At 36.4% G+C, this 13,538-nt stretch overlaps 1 protein-coding gene and 1 long non-coding RNA gene across 2 annotated transcripts in view; one reads left to right on the top strand and one right to left on the bottom strand.

Annotated features, from left to right (window-relative positions):
- LOC146433985 (uncharacterized) overlaps positions 1–13,538 on the bottom strand; it is a 285,167-nt gene that overhangs the window by 179,129 nt on the left and 92,500 nt on the right. The window lies entirely within an intron of this gene.
- The window catches only part of OLFM3 (olfactomedin 3), a 49,626-nt gene that overhangs the window by 21,963 nt on the left and 14,125 nt on the right, over positions 1–13,538 (top strand). The window lies entirely within an intron of this gene.

Raw genomic sequence — 13,538 nt, 5'->3', positions numbered from 1 at the left:
TAAGATTGCTTGAATGTCCCATTTAGGTGTATTATTGTAGCATGCTTTCCAGGCACTAGAACATTCCCATAGGCTGAGGGTATAAGTAACTTGACAAACAAAATAAATGTATTTCAAGTCTCTATCAATTTTTCAAAAGAAATAAAGTGCATAAGCTGGTACTTATTCTAAACTCTCTGAAGTATGAATTTGTTTCTTAGCTAAAAATATCCAGTCTTGTTATTATTAAGCTATTGAATTTATGTGAAATTACTTGATTGACAAGTTTGAGGATCAAAAAGTCTATTGCAACCTAAGAACTTGTCTCCTCCACCTATTAATAACTGATTAAAAGGAAGCTTTCCAAAACATTTCTTTTTATATGAAAGTCATATAATAAAATCTCCAATTATAAATTTAATATTCTAAATTCATCAGAATATTTTAAATTCATACTATGGATGAAAAATGTGCATGTCACAAACTTTATCTTCTGAGTTTCCCTTTAACTCATGAACTTACTCATCTGTATCCTTGGTACACTGAACAATGTATCAAAAATCTCACAGTCCAGAGCAGAGCTTAACAATGTGAGCAAAACTAATCTGTCCAAACCAAAAGGATTGTGATATATCTCTTGTGTAAATCATGCAAGTCACACTTGGCCTTTAAACTGATTTTGATTATTTGACTATAATGAGCAAAAACCATTTCCAAAGTGACTGTCATTTAATTAAGTTACTCCAAAGCTAAAACTTAGCATTTTATTTTAAAACTCCCCTTAAATCATTCCAGGAAAATGTGGTATAAATTTAAGCTGAGTTTTGTTGAAGTGCCCTTCAGGAAATGACTTGTATCATCTGCAAAACGTGTGTGTGGTAGTAAAACAAAAAGAGCTCCCAACAGGGATAATTTAGGAAAGTATTATCAACAGTCTTCAGGCTTAAATTGCCATCCTTTGCATCAGATATAAGACCTGCAGAAGTCTGTTTCCTAAACAGTGTAAAGTAGATAAGAAGCTGAAACAAACTAATGCTTGGTTTCTTGGGAGTTATTTCTACTGAAAAAGCCAGTGTCTTTTAAATTGTCTGTTACTGCCTGTTCATTAGGCAAGTTTTCCTGTTATTCCTGACAGTCCCCTGCTAAAATCCTGCATTAATGTACCTCTCTTCCTTCCCTCTTGACCACAAGAGAGCTTATGAGACATAAGAACACAGACAGGAGGTGTTTCCCTGCAGCAGCCATATTTTCACACTAGAGAATGTATTTTCACCTTTTTTTCTTCATTATATGCGACATAAAAAAAAAACCAAACTAATTTTTGCAAATAGCCCCACGGCATTCCATCTGGCCCCAAAGAAGACAAATATTTTCCCTAAGCGCTGGCTGAAGTGGATTCCATCTGGAATCACTTTTCTCCTTATTTGTGACAGATTGACTCTGTTGTATTCATAAGAAAACAAATAAGCAATAAATTGTTAGTCCATCAAAAGCAAAATGTCAATCAAATAGAAGCATGCGCGAAAAGCAGTTTCTCACTTTTGAGTTCCACAATAACTTCAACATCTTCCTATTTCTGTCAAACCATCTCTTTTTATATAGATTTTAAATCATCTTATTCTCGTTATAAATTTAAAATAGATTTTCAAAGCTAACCATTATGGGCCTTAGTGCTTTTTTATTGCTATTTGATTGCCTTAACACCACAAGCACTTTGAGAAATTGGCTAAGATTTTTTTTTCCAGTTTCATGTTAGTAGTTTTTATTGTTATTGTTTAATGTCTTGGTGCTTTTTAGAAGCAGGAGACACGAATCTTGGCTAGGAATACAGTAATGCAAGACAAAACCTCAGAATTTTCACTTTTTGCTGTTCTGTAAAACATAAATTGGAAATTACAAAGGCAGATAGAAAAATAGTATGTCATGACTTAAGTATGGTTTATGGGATACTCTGTATTATTTTTCTTCAAGTAATACAATTTTGATTCTTTCCCCAAATAAATATCTTCAGTTCTTCTCAGCACTATTCTATTCAGAAACTTCCAGGATTGTTACAGCCTTAGAAAATAGCAAGTGTTTGCTTTCTATACCCTTATTTAAACATTAAAGTTTTTTCCAGCATCTTTGATCTGGGATCATGCTTTGTGGCATGTACATACATTGTTTTACCCACTACTGAAATGCGGCATGTTTTACTGAGGTGAAACACAGCACCTGGTTCATTGTATTCAAAGCACTTCACAGCATTTGGAACAGATTAAGTATCCAACTGAAACTGCAAGAAGATTTTGCTAGACAGAAAACAGCTAACAACTGCAATTTGGCCATGGCATTCAGATTAACACTTCTGTCTTGCAGGCAAGATTGCCTACAAGAAAGGAATTTTCTCAATATTCACTTATACTACTTGTAAGCTTTCATCCCTGTTTGAAAGGAAACTAGGCCTTCCAGGATGGTGTCAAGAAGCAATATACATTAAAAATGGATTTGCTTGCAATGAAACACATTCACAAAGTCTTGTTACTTGAAGCTTTTGCAGGAATCATGTGGTGCTTTCTGAACAGAAATGTAATTTCCTTTCTTGGTCTTTCTGCCTACAGAAAAAGATCTTTATATCTCAGGGGTAAATGTTGTTAATGCCACTGTTGGTAGAAAATCTGAACAGGAAGATGCTACAGCCTTTTAATGTCATTATCAGTGCCATGCTGGTTAAACCTATAAACTTTTGGTTAGTACCTACATATACTGTAGCCTGTGGGGTGCCACACCACTGGGAGTAAGCTCAAGTTTAGACTTCTAAAGAATTTTTCCCTATTTAATCCCTACAGAGAATATGACAGGGATATGTTAGAAAAGGGTATCAGCATGATGTGGCAGTTTAAGAGACTTGCCAAAAGAGTGTATGGGAACTTGGTGGGATGAAGGCCAAGTCAGCAGGATAACCCTCCCCACCTTACTTTTTCATTAGTCAGTCTTGACAATTATCTGCATTTGGAAATGTGGGAGAATAAAGCCAAATGTTTCTGTAATGCAAAGCTATAAATTTACAAAGACCAGGCAAAGACCTACTTGTCTTAATGCAGCAGAAATCAAACAGAAGATGATTCCTTTGCTCTCAGTTCCAAAGACAGCACTTGGCCAAATGCAAATACAGCCATGTTACTAAATAAAACCTGAGATGAGCTGATTTCTGGGCTGCAAGGCACAGCTCCTTTTCACACAGCAAAATTACTCTCCCTCTTGAAATGCTGCATCCATGTCCAAACCATCTAACTCTGAATCCTGCCCAGGCATAAAAGGAAAAATGTAATTAGTGTGTGGTACCAACAAACACTACAGTTGCTATAGGCCAGCATTCAACCCCATACCCCAACCCTGTTGTATTTGTACGTGCAGACAAACCCCCCATAAGTCTTTTCCCAAAGACAAAATTCCCCTTTGACAGGGAATTTTATTTTGCAAACCTTTTCCACTTTCTTCATTTCTGTCTTCTTCTTACTTGCAATGATTCAAGGAGACTAAAAAGGCACTGAACAAATTTTCCTGTATGTATTAAATGTCACAGTGCACAGGCAAGCTCCAATTTAGGGGTCTGTTAAGTGCTGACTTAAAAAGCTGTAAGCTTGCATTAACCAGAGGAAGGGCCAGTTATACTGGCCTTTCTCACAGAGACTAAATGGACTTTGGCTCTAAGTAGATTACATCTCTGTTTTCTAATGTCTAGTTGCAGTCAGAGCCAGCTGAAACCACTTATTTTATTAAAATACTACAGAATTTACCGATTTTCATGGCTCAAGTTCTCTCCGGGATTATACATGATCTAACTTCATGGGGAATTTCAGTTTCAGCTCCTTAAAATTTACTCTCAGTGAAAGCCAGCTCACCTACCTCACCCATCCCCGACAGAATAATACGTATTTTGAGGATGGAAGACCAAATTTGTACATTGAGAACTACTCCAGGAGAAATTCCATATAAATTCTCATATCCCACCCATACAGTTTTCAAAGGAAAGCAAAACTGCAACAAATTCCAGACCCAGAACTATCCAATATTGCATCCTGCCATTGTCTGAATGCTCAGAGCAAGACAAGGCATCCCAGAATCCTCTAAAAACATGCAGATTTCTAGCCTGTTAAAGGAAAAAGGACTGTCTGCACAATCTTTAGCCATTATCTACTAAATAGATATCTCCATATATTTTAGAAAATATGCTCTTTCTCCCATTAGATCCATCATCATATCACATATTTGAGGGAAAAGCTTATGAGGTTTTATTGAGTACCTGATATAAATGTTATTGAAAATTCAAATGGCAGGAAATCAACAGAAAAAGCTTTGCTTTCAATTTCATTTAGTCCTTCCCCACCCATTTGCTCTTCTCAGCTGTTTCAATTAACTGCAGACTATCCTAAAGCAAACTGCCCATCCTGCTTCCTGTTTTAGTCAATTCTCATAATGTACTAATTCTTCTGTAGAGACACTACTTTGTTATTCTGTACACTTGGGAATTGCTAACAGCAGAGCTTAAGGGAATAGGTGTGAAAAAACCATGAAAGTGTTCTCTAATGTCTTCATTCAAAAGAAGCTCCCTGAAGCCTGCAAAATGGACAAGCAGATAGCTAAGACCACTTCAGAGAGAAGGTCACCTCAAGAGCATTGGTATAGAAGCATGTAATGGACAGCAGACTAAAAATTCCTTGCTCAATACTTCTCTAAGTGGAGACACCTGACTGCAGAATGTCACTGTTTTTGCACGATGAGCTGAGAAAAGATATTTTCTAGAAAGGTCATGTACCTCTCAATCTGCCCTTACAAAGAACCTGGATATTGCTACTCACAAGTAACACTGCAAAGCCACAGGTTTTTGTTGTACAAAAACATAGAGTAAGATGAAGAAGGCATAGTTCTCTAAATTCAGAGAAGTTCAGTTTAACTGATAACACAAATATATGCTTTCTCAGTCCATCTGCAGCACTATTAATTTTAATTGCCACTCCAGTTCTGAGAACTTTGCTTTGTACATGTATTAACCTAATGTGAATAAATAATAATAATGCTCAGGAACATGACTAATGTACTGGCATTTTTTAAATCAATGTGCTACTGAGTACAAGAATACATCACATGAAGATAAAGAACTATAAACACTATAAAATAACACTGCAATGAGGGAAGCTTTGACTTTTCTTCTGGAGCTTACTTTCTAAACCTCCCCTGTCAAAGTACAAATTTACTGAGATTTAAGATGCCTGATTTTGCTCTGCTTCAGAGGAATCTAATTAAGCCAGCTGAGCCATGAGTATGCAATCACTTCTACATAAAATGCAAGGTTTCAGGTATTTACATTATACCATTTACCCATGAATGCAACTCTGAATAGTAAGAATTATTTGAGGTAGCATTGTTTTTTACATATACCAGATAAACTGACATCAGTATTAAGTGAATGCTGCTGAATTTCACCACTTTCTCTTTCTTACAATCAGTATTTTCCTCTGGCCAGGAGATAATCAGACAGTTTTTGGGGTGGATGGTTGGATATATTTTCACATGTTGCTGACTCAGGACATTTGCTTTGTTGCTATTCCTAATACTGATGTTAATTACTTTTTACAGTACAGAGATTCTCTTACCTCAGTTATAATAAGATAATGTTGGGATGTATTCTCATTCTCATTAGACCTAATCCCTATCAAAATGTAACAGGATCTCAAAGTGAAAGTAAGTATCAGAGACTGGAAGAGCCTTCAAACCTCTTATTAAATGAGGGCCTTAAATAATATCTTTAATAACCCTAATAATTTGTAACATGTCAATTGAATATTACAGGACTAGCATATAATAACATTAACAACATTGAAATTGCTACAGATTGACAGACTTTTCTGGAGATCAAAATAGAGCATCTGAAGTTATTCTGTATAGATGCTTCAGCTTTCACTGACTTCAGAGAATGTGAACTATGAAAAGAGGAAGTTATCATACCAGCAGAAATTTAGGGTAATGAAGAATATTGTTCAGATTTTAGAATTGCTCTTGCATTCTAGCTTTTGTTAAGAAAACTATCTCATAGCAGTTAATCATAAACTTAAAGCATGATCATCTCCTTTAAAGATGTATCCAGCAGCAATACTGCAAATTACACAGCAGCAAGCTTTCTCTTTAGCAATTAAACTAGGTGGAAGAAAATGAAGTGCTAAACTTCATTAATGAGTGTTCTGTCACAAGAACCAAGCAGCATGTGATCTCTTAGGAATAATCATAATAATCCAACAAACAGCATTCTTTCCAGGAGGTGACAACACTCTGGATGAAGGATAATCAGCAGTAATTACTAATCTGGGCATCAGAAAAGTTTTGTTGCATTTTGAATGTATTATGTCCAATGTTAGAATGCAGGAGGAGACCAATTACCTTCTTCTATGGAACAACAAATGTTAAAAGCTGCAATTCAATGTGGTAAAACAAAATTCTATCATTACATTAACGAAATGTCTTGGAACTGAGGGAATTAGTGTGTTTATTAAACTTCTGAAAGAGGACAGGAATAAAAGGTGATAAAAGTGATGAACTAGAATTCTTTTTTTTATTAGGTCTAGTGAGGATGCTGAGATGCTTCAGAAAAACCTAATAAAACTGGAAAATTATCCAACATTATCAAATATTACCTAATCCCTATTCAAAGTAATCAGTGGAGGTCCTTGGGAAATTGAAAAATTGCCAACGAAATGTGAGAGTTAAGCAAAAAGCTTCACTCTTGATGTCATTCTGGACAGTTCAGTGTGCCCATCTGTCCAGGGGACAACTGTGAACCTCCCTCCACAGAAGCACTGACTCTTGGAAAGGCTCAAATGCTTTCACCTGCTAAGCCCTTCATCAGGCTGAGCTAATAGCCTGACTCACCTGTCAGTCTCAAAACCACCATTCAAGGATGTCTGGCCACACAGACTCTGCAGAAAAATGCACATAATGACCACCATCAGGCAATCCAAGCTTATATGAAACACTCTGAGTAAAACAGCTGTGATTACACAGCATTTCTCAAATTTGCAATCTATGCATAATTTCTAGCAACTACATTTTTAGCAAAAGACATCATTAAATCATGGAACTCCATGCAGGTGAATGTTGTGCCTGCTGTAAGTACAGATGACTTTAAAAATTGCTTATTTAATTCAGAATGAAGCATCATGAACACAAAGTTGCAACCCCTGGCCCAGTAAATATCACATTTTTCTGGAAGTTTACATCAAGGAAAGTATTACTGTACATATGTTCTCTTCTTACACTCCTCTTTCAAGCACCCACAGCTGACCATTGTAGACAAAGGAGCTAAATGGATCAAGGTGACTGATCCAATGCAGCTTTTTTGACTGGGATACTTTTCTTGTAAATCAGCAAAAAAAACATGTTTTCATGTTCAGACATCAGCATCAGCAACTATCAGTTAATATTTTAAAAGCAAATATAGTTCTCTGGAGAAAACAGCCCTTGTGTGTTAGTTTGTTCCAGGACTTTTGGACAAAAGTATGTGAAATAAGTCAAAAAGCAGGCAAACCAGCACATGCATTCAGTATGCTACAGGTAAATAAAACTAAAATATGTTTAGTATTTATTGTTTTCATCTTTAGGTCTTTTACTGCAGTGTTTATATATACAGAGAAACTAGAAAAAAGCTTATTGTTCTTTGCAGAAGTTTTACATAAGCAAAGTTGTATTCTTTCACTGTATTCAAATATCTCTGCAGTGAATTAGGTTTTTGAGTATTTGAAACATTTCAGAGCTCACCTTGCTGTGTAACCACAAGATGTTTAATACTTGGATACACAGATTTTCTCTCTGTTTTGTATTGCTGGGAGATTCTTTTAAGTTTATATAATAGCTCTCAATGCTTTTTTTCAATTTCTTTAAAAAAAAATAAGTTTACTTGTGTCTTCCTTAAACTGCAGAGATTTATGGAAATAATTCTGAATGGATATTGGAAGAGAAATGTCTGCCCTGGTGTACCAGCTCTGAGAATCTGAAAAACTGCAGGGTTACAGTAGCTTTAATAAATATATTCATGATGACACACACCTATAAAAATACATCCCTTCAGTTTCATTGCACGCAAGGTTCCTTCATACAACTGCCAAAAATGCTTAGGAAAAAATAGACTTTTTTTGAAGCAAATTCAGAAACTAAGTCCATAACTGCCCCGGGGAAAATGCAGTAGCCTGTCTCTCAGCAAACTTTATGCAAGTTTTCTCTTAAATAACTGTGATTAGAAGTCCTCACTCAGCACTTCTTTTACAAATAATTCTTAAAAGGTAAAACTGCCCCTATGGCACAATGATTTCTAGACTGGTTTTCTGCTTTACTTCTCCCCCCCCCCACACACCAAATATATGAATAAGATAAATTGCTACAGAACCTGGAGCTCATTCTACAGCACTGGGAAACAGTAGATTTAACAGCAGAGCCAAAAGAAGTCTCAAAATGTGCAATCCCCAATTTATCTTCTGTTCCCATCCAAGCACCAATGAAGACATACTGACTCTGCCAACCCTGGAAGCAATGCAATAACTCTTGGTACAAAAACTTGTAAACTAACAAGAACACTGAGAAATGTGAATCTTTACTGCTTCAGTGTTCTTTTGTGAACAACAAAGATCTTAATGACAAGCTGCACAAATAATATCACTGATGTTTGTAATTTATGAGAGATCAACTAATCAAGGCAGGTCCAGAAAGGTTTCTGGTGCTTTGATGGGCAGGCTGACAGTTCTCCCCCTTCCCCATGGACAAGTACAGTACCATATTTACAAACAGTCTTGAGCATATTTCTGCCAAAGCAGTGATGAGGAGGGGGGTGTTATTTGTGCTCAGGCTTTTCCATTTCAAACAGGAACACACTGCATTGCTAGGACTCAACTAATTAAGGGCTAATTGACTGTCTAGCACCTATAAAGAGATAATTCACCCACGCCATCTCCCACTGGAAACTGCAATGACTATTAGCATAGAAAGGATTGTTTATTTAGTGGTCAGCATAAGACAGTCGCAAGTATTTGTTAGTAAGAGCAGAGGGCAAATGAGGATATGAACGTTTTTAATGGATGATTAAATCTGGGTAGCTTGATCTCCTTTCATGCTGTGGATGTTGTGTGCTGCAGTCACGCCTCTCACTGCCAGCCTGCACTGGGATGATAATCACTCACTATGAAAACTCATTAGCTCCACAGCAATGAGTCCTCCACTGCTGAAGCTTGGTGCTGTTCTTAGTACTATGGCAATGATCTCTAACTGGATGTCCCAAACCCTCCCTTCTCTGGTAGGACTAAATACCACCAGAATAACCACTCCAGATACACTAGTAAGTAGCTGTTATATGTTGCAAGCCATCTTTATGCTGAATTAGTATTTAAGTGCCAGCAAAAGCTTTAGTTTGTTGCCTCTTTGTAAATCTCTTTTTAAGCTACTAATCTTCCTATCATCTCTTAATGCATGCTTCTTTTTGGGCATCATAAAACTGCACGTTGGTAAGCATGTTGTGATCTTACTATGAAAGGAAAGATTTCAAAATAGTATCCTTAAATACTTAAGAACAAATGCCTTCATCTTGAGCATGAAATGCTAAAAAGAGCACAGCAATGTCTTTTTGTCTAGACTGTTCTTCCTATGTTTACTGCTCCAGAAAAATGCATCGCATTGTTTAGAAAAATTATGTCTGACAGTAGATTTCTTTTTGCAAACTGGATGATGTTACATAGTAACTATTCACAGCAATATCCAAAGGGTCTGATTCCTTCCTGTTTATCAAGTACAGTCAAAGATAAATAGCTGTTAGAAACAAAATAAAACTGGTACTAGGAGGTTGAATACCAGAAATTTAGAAAAGCTGATAATGGGAATAATACAAATGACACAAGTATCATTGATGCTCATATACAGAAGCCTCAGTTAATGAAAACCTACAGGAAAGCTATTAATAACTACTCAGGAGAAGCCTGAAAAGTCAAGTAACACTTGAATTGGATGAAAGGGAATGCTATCCTGGTATTCAGAAAATAAATTAAAACATAATTTTCCTAAATGCTTAATAAAACACTCTTGTCTATGTATCTTTTTGTGTAACTGCAATCAGATGTTTACATAATGGTAGGTTATGTAAAATATAAATTTAATTATTTGTATAGTAGTTCACAATTCTCAGAACTTATTTTTGTATTTGTAACTAAAATCTATGTATTTAGTAATCAACAATTAATTGAATATATGCATACAGGAAAAATACTACTGCAGAAAATCACTGTATTTAGACTGTAAATATTACTACTTCAAAATTATTAAGTTGTAAGAAAAATTCTGTTGTCTTTTAGAGCAGCAAGATGAGAATACGAGGAAAAGCTCTATTTCATTTTCCTTAAACATAACCTTTTCTCACTGAGTCATAGTATATGTTGCTAGTTCTTGTGGCTATATAAATTCCCTATCACATTTACATCCAAGTTTAAAGTTGCAGCTGAGTAACTACAAGATGCACTCTAGTTATAATTATATATATATATTTATACAGACACACAAACATATATATTTATACTGATATGTTCCAATTCCAACTTGTACAAAACTGTCATTCTCCTCTTGGCTACAATAAGGCACTGATCAGATAGAAATGCCAAGTATTATTTCAGTAATGCTCTTTGCACTCATTGAGTCGAGCTACATGCATATTTTTTGTTTTCATAAGGGTAGCAGGAATGCCAGTAGAGCTGGTAAAATGATCATGAAAACTTGATTATCTGAGCTTGGCAACACCTGCCAAATAAAAAAAAATATTAATTTCAATCATGTAGGGTTCTTTTTGCACAAAATCAAGCACCACAATATCTGGTACCTTTCTCTAAACTTGAGATGTTGCTTGAAAGTCTTTATGCCCCAAGTGCTCAGTAATACTAGTCACACTGGTAAAAATCTGACTGGTTTTTAGCTGACATCAAGAGTTCCCCACTGGCAGCTTCTCCAGTGAACTCTGCAGCACAAGCACTTCTCCAGAATTTCTCTCCTAGCACATACAGAGCTCATAAATTGTGTATATTGTACAAGGTAAAAAAAGAACAAAACCTCCCAACTTCCTCCCTTCAGCTGGAAGAATTGTACAAGGATGTGGGGTCAGGAAAGGGCCTCCTCTTTGGACCTCTGTTTCGGTACCAGGATTGAAATTGCACCACAAACCAGAAAATACTGTTTATGTTTAAGCAGACATCCTATGTAAGGTACTGTCACTATAGTAACAACAAAGGTAACTGTAACAGTTTTATCAGAATATATAAAAGTGCAAGTGAAAAAATAAATCTTTCAGAAGTGAAATAAGTCTGTTGTACAGAAGCCCGCCATGGCAATGGTTAATATTGGGCTTTATAGGGCTCCTCTGTTTTCCCCAGGTTTTCAAGAAGTAGCATAACTTATTATTGTATTGTTTTCCACTTGTTTTTTCTTTCCTTGATTGTTTACTAAGGCCTGTCAGGAGTAAGCCTGCATTTGAAGAGTTGATGCAGTAGCTTCTGTATTGTATACCTTCTAGCTCTTTCTCTGCACAAGTTCTGCTTGAGATAGAGATTAAATGCCAAACTAAAACAGCAACAGAGAAAAATAAGGTGCACCTACACACATGCATGTTTTTCTCTTGAATTACTCACATTACCCATCCTAATTAATGAAGGAAGCCTACAACCCCAAATAGAGGGAATCAAAGTATAATTCATAGAACTGTAGCCTAAATTGTGTTTCTATGTGAGTGCTTATTTATTCACGGGTAGTCAATAACCATGCTCTTGGGCATGACAGTCTCTCACGGTGAGAAATATTTTCCCAAATAGAAATTCCTTTTTTTTTAATCAGATGCATTTTAGACACCATAAGAAAATACCTGCTAAGTTAATCATTAAAGTGTTTTTTATTTCCTTAAGTAGAGCCAAGAGAGACACTTCCAACCTCACTGGCATATATAAGTCCCTTTGATAATACAGCTAGGATTATTCAGCTTTACTATGGATGGCATGATCCTGGTATCTCATGCATCGTCCACTGTAGAAAACTTACTGGAATCCAGTAAAAGCAGTTGCCCCCAGTCTAAATGTAGTGAGCATAAGGCTCAAATATATTTTTTCAAAAACTTATATTAACTACTAAAGGAATTATAATCACAAATTCTACGCTCCTGAACATGTTCCTGAACTTCCACCAGAAATTTAGTTTCCTTACCATTGCCATGACCACACTGTTTGGCCATAAATTCTACAATCATGGAAACTACTGGGGTAAATAAATCTTACACTTTTCAAGGGTTGCAGCCTTTAAAGGCTTCACTTGTTCAAGCTTGCAATTTTAGTAGCTTCTCAAAACCAATTTAAATGGTCTCTGCAGATCTAATTTTGTTGCATTTCTATTGTTCTTCATGTCTTAAACTAAATTCCATTTGCCCTGAAAGTTAAGGTGCAGAGAACACCATAGAAGCAGTATAATTTAGCACTGAACTCTGGCTATGCCTTTCTAGTAAAAACCTACGGCAAGTTGTCTTTTTTCGGTTGAGAGAGAGAATGGACAAGGTTGGAAGGCACCACAGTGAGTCCTCTGGTTGCTCCCTGCTCAAAGTGATCCTAGAGCACATTGTACAGGATTGCATCCAGGCGAGTCTGGAATATCTCCACTGGGGGAGACTCCACACCCTCTCTGGTCAATCCACTGCAGTGCTTGGTCACTTGCACAGTGAAGAAGTTCATCCTCATATTCAGATGGAACTTCCTGTGCATCAGCTTTTGCCCATTGCCTCTTGCTCTATTGCTCAGCACCACTGAGCAGAGCCTTGTCCATCCTCTGACACCTCCCTTCAGATACTGACAGACACCAATGAGGTCCCCTCTCAGTCATCTCTTCTCAAAGCTCTACAGGCCAAGCTCCCTCAGCCCTTCAAAACATCTACATCATAAAACTTTGTTTTTCCATGCAAAACACAGTAACAACACAATTTTGATTTTTCCATTAACTCTGCAGTAGAAGGTCACTGCCATCTTCAGTGACTTCTCCAGAAGAGTCACTGTTGTGAAAAGTCTGTGCTCTTTTCTTACCTCAGTCCACAGAGATACTGGCACCTCTTCAGAGCTGAGGAACTCTGCAACTCATTCTGTGTTAAGCTGCCAGGAAAGCATCAATATCAAAGCTTCCCAGTTTAAATAATCACTTTCTCTGCTGGCACTGAGTACAATTTCAAAATATAAATAGCAACTGATTCCAACTGTGTCCAGACCAAAATTGCTTCAATGGTATCCATTAGCATTTGTAGTATGAAATTCATTACATAATACAATATTAGGAAAGAGTAATGCACAGTCTTAACTTTAAATTACAGTTTAAAAAGAAAGTTGAAAAAATTTCTTCTATCTATTAAATTCTGTCACCTGAATCTTTTCAATCATCTCATTATATTCCTTTCTCTCATTCCTATGCTATTTCTCTATATCCCATACAAACATTAAATACAGTGCAGTACAGTGTCACCCTGCTCTGCAAGCAAA

The sequence above is a fragment of the Lichenostomus cassidix genome, chromosome 8 (genome assembly GCF_008360975.1).
Source record: "Lichenostomus cassidix isolate B80296 chromosome 8, HeHo_3.0, whole genome shotgun sequence".
In the NCBI taxonomy this organism is placed as follows: domain Eukaryota; kingdom Metazoa; phylum Chordata; class Aves; order Passeriformes; family Meliphagidae; genus Lichenostomus; species Lichenostomus cassidix.
This window is presented reverse-complemented; position numbering and strand designations above follow the sequence as displayed.